Genomic DNA, 7,442 nt, shown 5'->3' on the forward strand with positions numbered 1-7,442 from the left:
TATAAGTCATAATTTAACAAAAAAGTTCTTAAAATCTAACACAAAATATCAAATGTCAAATCAAACAAAACTTCAGACAAAATATGAAAAACAACGGCGTGCAAGGTGTAAAATCTAGTTAGTAGAAAGTTACAACATTGACAGTCACAACCCAGACAGTTACGACAACAATAATAATAATGTCAGAAATAACACATATCTCAAATATGTATACATCTTATTATGTGATTATGTTGAAAACCTTCAATATTTTAATCTGAAGTGTCGAAAAGAAAGGCTTGCAACAGTAAGCACAAATCTATGAAATAAGTTCTTTACGCATTTTAAACATTGTCTTTTCCCTAAATGCTTATACAACAATACAACCTGAACAATATCAAAAAGCCAAACTTAAACAAACACAAAACACCTAAAAACAAAAAGTTAAACTTTATTCGGTTGCATACCATCCTCTCCCGCAAAAATATGCACAAAATGTAAAAATTAACCGGTTAACAAAACAATTCTTTGTCTAATGATCCGTACTGACTTTACCAAACATTTTAACCTGAAATGTCGAAAAAGCAATGAGCAAGGAGTAAATTTCAAATCAACAAAAATCATTATTTTGAAAACATTGTATATATATATATGGTCCTTCCTCACGAAAGTTTACAATAAATGTAGAACACAAAGGTTTATGAGGAGCAAATCAAAATATGAACAAAAATCAGTTCAATTGGCATGTTCTATATTGTCTTCAGCCATAAAATCTTCCACAAAATTGATATGAAACCCATCAAATTCAACTCAGAAAAAGCAGTCATTTAAGTGCATACAAAAATACAACTTGTAGAATATTAAATTATTATTTTTAGTATATATAATTGCATATGGTCCTCCCTCACAACAGTTAAATTTTTGCACTAAATTTGCAACACAAAATACAAATTCTAAATAATTCCTATGGTTTTTCTCAAAAGTTTAATCAAAATATAAAAGATGAGAGGTGAACGACAAAATCAAAGTTTGCCGAATTTAATTATTTTGGTATATATATGTCTATTGATATATGCCCTTTATAACAATATTTCAATCCAAAATGTGAAAAAGAAAAACAGTTTGCAACAAAATCAGTTATTCTGATGATATTGCATACACTTTTTCTCCACAAAAGTGTAAAAAAAGAATGGTTGTAGGAAATACTTCTGATTCAACAAAAATCAATATTTGCATCTTGTACTCATTAAATATTACCCAAAATTTCAAAAAACTGTGATTTGGAACGCATCAAATTTATAAATAGAGAGGGATCAGTCATTTCGGTATGTTGTACAGAGTCCTGCCCGGTAAGAACTTATACAAAATATAAAAAAAAACTTTCGGTGTTGTACTCCCTCAAAAAAGTTGAAACTTTTCTTAATTGAGACAAAATGCCATAAACAAAAACATTTTAGTCAGAACATCTAGAACAACAAAAATCACTACACTTAAGGTACCAGAATTACTACATAAAAATCGTTTCGTCATATTGCATGTAACCGATGTATATAGCTAAGTTTAGTTACACAAAATGTGAAAAATACATTATTTGCATACACAAATTGTGAAAAATACATTATTTCCTTGAACTCTTCTTAAATATTATGTAATACTTTTTTAAAAGTTGTTGTGGCTTGTTAAAATGCTTAAAAAAAAGACTTAAAATGTCAATTAAAATAAGTTAGCTACAGTCACATTCTTAGCAAAGACCACTAAGATTAGCTTACATGTAAAAAGCAACATAAAACTGAAGCTAACATAAGATAGCTACAGCAGCTAATAGCTGGTCACTTAAATATAAACTGGAGACTTAGCTAGGTATAAAGAACATGGCTACTTATTTATAAATTCCTAGCTACCTAGCTAGTTGTTGTTGGTGTGGTTGATGCTAGCTAACAAACATGTCTCGCATCAATAATATCATCAAAACTTTAAAAAACATAAACAAACCTTACAGAAACCTTTCTATACTTCATTTATATACCATGCCCCTTTTTAAATACTTTTGTAAAGATTTATTTTGAAGGCAAGAGAAGACAAATGCTTAAAAAGGACAGCCATCTTTTTTGCAAACACAATTTCCGTTACTTTTTGCTAGAACTTCATTTAACAAACCACACAAAACTCACGGCTTTTCACGACAAAGAAGACATATTTTTTTCGGCAACATCAAAGATTTTTTTCGGCAACATCAAAGGAAAATGACGATATAACTTTGCCTGTCACAGACAGACGGACACACTTAGCGTATTATTATATAAGACTAGTCGATAAGGCCCGTGGAAAAATCCACTTAGGCAGGATAACAGAGAAAAATAACCGTCATTTAAATTTTGATGACGTCAGCAGAGACATGTCAGAACACAAAACTTTTTTTTTCAGAAATGTGTATGCCTGTTGCCTTCATCGTATAGATCTTGAAACGCTGATCAAGAAAATGTATAGGATCGTGTATTTTTGACAAACGGTTGCAGAGATACTAGGGTTTGAAGGTTTTTTGATGACGTCATCAACCCGTCCATTCCCGAAACGGATTCAGGGACCCAGGTTTGGGAAACTTACCCAAATTGGTCAAAGGTGGTCCCTAGTTACCTACGCAGGAGATGACGTCAGTTATTTCCACCCGTTTCCAAGTTATTTAGCCTTAAATTTAAAAGTGCAATGCAATGGCTTCACTAATCTTAATATACTTTCCTTTGACGTCAATATTGCTTTAACGTCAAAGTTTGGTAATTTACAGAACAAATTTATAGACGATGTTTTATAGACTTTATCAAAGAAATTTTATCCACTTTGCAAAAGTCACAGACAGACAGAACTGGCGTATTATTATATAGATAGTCAATAAGGCCCGTGGAAAAATCCACTTAGGCAGGATAACAGAGAAAAACAACCGTCATTTAAATTTTGCTGACGTCAGCAGAGACCTGTCAGAACACCAAAAAATTTTTTTTAAAAATTTGTATGCCTGTTGCCTTCATCGTATAGATCTTGAAACGCTGATCAAGAAAATGTATAGGATCGTGTACTTTTGACAAACAGGTGCAGAGATATTAGGGTTTAAAGGTTTTTTGATGACGTCATTAACCTGTCCATTCCGAAACGGATTCCCTGACCTAGGTTTGGGAAACCTACCCAAATTGATCCCAGGTAGTCCCTAGTTACCCACACAGGAGATGACGTCAGTTATTTCCACCCGTTTCCAAGTTATTTAGCCTTAAATTTAAAAGTGCAATGCAATGGCTTCACTAATCTTAATATACTTTCCTTTGACGTCAATATTGCTTTAACGTCAAAGTTTGGTAATTTACAGAACAAATTTATAGACGATGTTTTATAGACTTTATAAAAGAAATTTTATCCACTTTGCAAAAGTCACAGACAGACAGAACTGGCGTATTATTATATAGATAGTCAATAAGGCCCGTGGAAAAATCCACTTAGGCAGGATAACAGAGAAAAACAACCGTCATTTAAATTTTGCTGACGTCAGCAGAGACCTGTCAGAACACCAAAAAATTTTTTTTAAAAATTTGTATGCCTGTTGCCTTCATCGTATAGATCTTGAAACGCTGATCAAGAAAATGTATAGGATCGTGTACTTTTGACAAACAGGTGCAGAGATATTAGGGTTTAAAGGTTTTTTGATGACGTCATTAACCTGTCCATTCCGAAACGGATTCCCTGACCTAGGTTTGGGAAACCTACCCAAATTGATCCCAGGTAGTCCCTAGTTACCCACACAGGAGATGACGTCAGTTATTTCCACCCGTTTCCAAGTTATTTAGCCTTAAATTTAAAAGTGCAATGCAATGGCTTCACTAATCTTAATATACTTTCCTTTGACGTCAATATTGCTTTAACGTCAAAGTTTGGTAATTTACAGAACAAATTTATAGACGATGTTTTATAGACTTTATAAAAGAAATTTTATCCACTTTGCAAAAGTCACAGACAGACAGAACTGGCGTATTATTATATAGATAGTCAATAAGGCCCGTGGAAAAATCCACTTAGGCAGGATAACAGAGAAAAACAACCGTCATTTAAATTTTGCTGACGTCAGCAGAGACCTGTCAGAACACCAAAAAATTTTTTTTAAAAATTTGTATGCCTGTTGCCTTCATCGTATAGATCTTGAAACGCTGATCAAGAAAATGTATAGGATCGTGTACTTTTGACAAACAGGTGCAGAGATATTAGGGTTTAAAGGTTTTTTGATGACGTCATTAACCTGTCCATTCCGAAACGGATTCCCTGACCTAGGTTTGGGAAACCTACCCAAATTGGTCCCAGGTAGTCCCTAGTTACCCACACAGGAGATGACGTCAGTTATTTCCACCCGTTTCCAAGTTATTAAGCCTTAAATTTAAAAGTGCAATGCAATGGCTTCACTAATCTTAATATACTTTCCTTTGACGTCAATATTGCTTTAACGTCAAAGTTTGCTAATTTACAGAACAAATTTATAGGCGATGTTTTGTAGATTTTATCAAAGAAATTTTATCCACTTTGCAAAAGTGACAGACAGACACACGGAACTGGCGTATTATTATATAGATTATAGAAGGTAATTTCAATAATATATAACTAGTTTTAAGGATGCTTTTGCTGTAGGGTGAAAGACACAATTTCTCCCAAGAAGCACAATTCAAATGGCATAGCATCATGATAAGGGGCCTGCATAAAGGACATTTATTCTACTTTTATAAGATATGATTCTTTTAAGGATGATTATCGTTGGTGCTAGTGGAGTTGATAAAAGTTCTATTGTGACAAAATTGGCTCATCAGTCTTAAACTGTGATTTTATAACAGAGACTATGAACCACAAAGGTTCAAAATACAAGTTACAAATTTGGGATACTTTCCTGGAAACGAAGAATCTTGGACTTCAGATTGTTGCTGACGTGATTATAATATTTTACGATGTTGGTAAACAAAGTTCTTTTGATATGATTGATACATTTATTTCTCAAATTAAAAAGTACGGTAAAGAAGATGTACCCTATGTGATTGTTGCAAATAAAGCTGATTTGGAATGCTGGGAAGTTAAGAAAAACCCAAAAGATACAAGAGAAGCTCTTTTTTTGTAAGTTTCTTCCCTTATTTTTATTTGCTTTTGATGACAAATGTTTTATTTAAAAAGGATTTACAATTAAATGTGGAATGCATTTTTACCTAACATTCACGAAAAAAGCATGTCCTTTGAATGGTATGTCACATTTCGGAATCAGTATTACAAAATTTACATCTAGTACTTCGGCAAGTGCCAAGCAACTACTCTTATCTTTTTTTACCCAGATTTAACTAGTGTTATAGGTTTTCTTTTGCTTGTGCTTTCATCCGTTTTTTTAAAAAATGTCTAAGCTTTATGAAATTATTATTATTATGATTATCCAGTTGTACAATATGGCAATTCTTAACTTTGTGCATTAATCTTTTTATGACTTCAAACCAAAATAGTTGAATGTGATGTGAATATTATGGAGGAAAATAGTCTATCTACAATTTTTTTGTCATAAAATTGTTACCCTGTTCTATCCTTTGTAAAGATTTTGAAACACTGATCAAAACATGTACATTTGTGTACATGATTAGGAAGATAATTGGGGTTTAAACTTTTTGATGATGTCATCAATCTGTTGGTTTCATTACAAATGAGTTAGCCTAGCTTCAGAAAATTGGCTTGTTATTCAGGCATTATTTGGCCTTGAAGTACTTTGTGAGGAGCAATGCCTTCACTTATTTACTTAAACACAGTGACATCAATCCTTTTTTCTTATTGAGATCAAAACAATAAAATAGCAAGTTCAATGACATGGTAAACAATTCATTTGATTACAGTAGGGTAGCAAGGACTTACAAAAATTTGTTAACCAATTGTGTAAGCTTAAAAGATTATAATCCACTTTTAAAAGTCATAGTCACACAGACAAACAGATCATATTATAATAGACTATTTGATAAGGGGCAAGTAAAAATCCACTTGGGCAGAAAAACAATGGAAAAATATGGGTTGTTTTAGAAATTTTATGAATCAGCAGTTGTGCTGTTAACGAACAGTTATAAGTGAGATATAAGGGTTTAAAATGTGCAAAGATTTTAAAAATCCTCTTTCAATGCTTTCATATACATTTGTTATGAATGTTAGTTATCTTCTTTATGTTTATATTAATGATATACTATTTTGATGGTAAATTCAAACACCGCTAAAATGCCAAATTGCAAGCAGATAAAATTTTTATTTGGAGCAATATAGTAACTTCTATTTTCTTGTTCTTCTATTCTAATATATCTGACTTGATTTAAGTGCTATAATGGGCAAAGAAAATAAGCAATTTTTTTCACTTTGATTAGGTTGAATTTCTTGCTTACCACAGGTGGTATACTGTCTAGCTTGAAATTCTGTACCAATCCTGTTTTACTAGTAATGCCGCAATTTTTTATTGACTGACAGCATAAGCCAAATTATGGTTTTCTGGTCTAGCGAAGTTTATCAATGTATTTGTGGAGAGCCAGCAAGAATGTCATTTCTTTTTCATAACACGTCTCTGCAATCGTCGTCAGTGCTTCACATTGTTCCAAGACTCCAGAAGCTTTATCTAATTTGGTTGATATTTTCAGGCCAGTCAAAAGCATGTAACCCCAAAAGCACTTATCCGCACATAAATTAATTTGTGTGAGTGATCCATGTGAAATCACACAAACTATTCTACACTTTGTGAAGTATAATCAAACAGAATTGCTATCTGATGGACCTTTACTTGTAAGTTTTCACTTGTGAACCCCAAAAAAAAAGAAAGAAAGAAAAATGCACTTTTCTTGTTCTTTTTTAGTCTTGAAACGTCGTGTAAAACCGATGTAAGTATCAGCCAATTATGTCAAAGAGTTGTTGAATGTTGTCATGATGCGAAGCAAGAACAGATAGAACAGATAAAACTGAATGATAACAATTATAGCTCTCTGTGTGTAACTGTTGCATGTGCAAGTTATAAAATGCCCATATCAACGTACAACATAACGTTTGGTGGATTTCTGAAGAACCCATGTCTAACAAAGATTCCATAATATGATTTATTAGTATCTGTCACCGAAGCATTAGTAAATTGCACAAAATTTGTTCCCTATGGATAAACATTAGGAATGATTGCCCGTATTTTTTTGTGCTGCGAGAAGATATGTTATATTGGTTTGACGACAATAAAGATGCTACTTGTATTAACCAATTGGATTTAAGTAGGTGCGTATCTGTTACTCAAAAGATGTTTTAATACATACAAATTAATTACTACAGAAAATCAAGTAGAAAGATTGAAAGTATGTGTTTATATGCACGCAACAAAGAAGAACATGAATGGTTAAAGTTGTGTAAAACTAAGGTATGAAAAGACGAATTTTTTTAATTACAATGATAACAAA

The sequence above is a fragment of the Hydractinia symbiolongicarpus genome, chromosome 14, assembly GCF_029227915.1.
Source record: "Hydractinia symbiolongicarpus strain clone_291-10 chromosome 14, HSymV2.1, whole genome shotgun sequence".
NCBI lineage: Eukaryota > Metazoa > Cnidaria > Hydrozoa > Anthoathecata > Hydractiniidae > Hydractinia > Hydractinia symbiolongicarpus.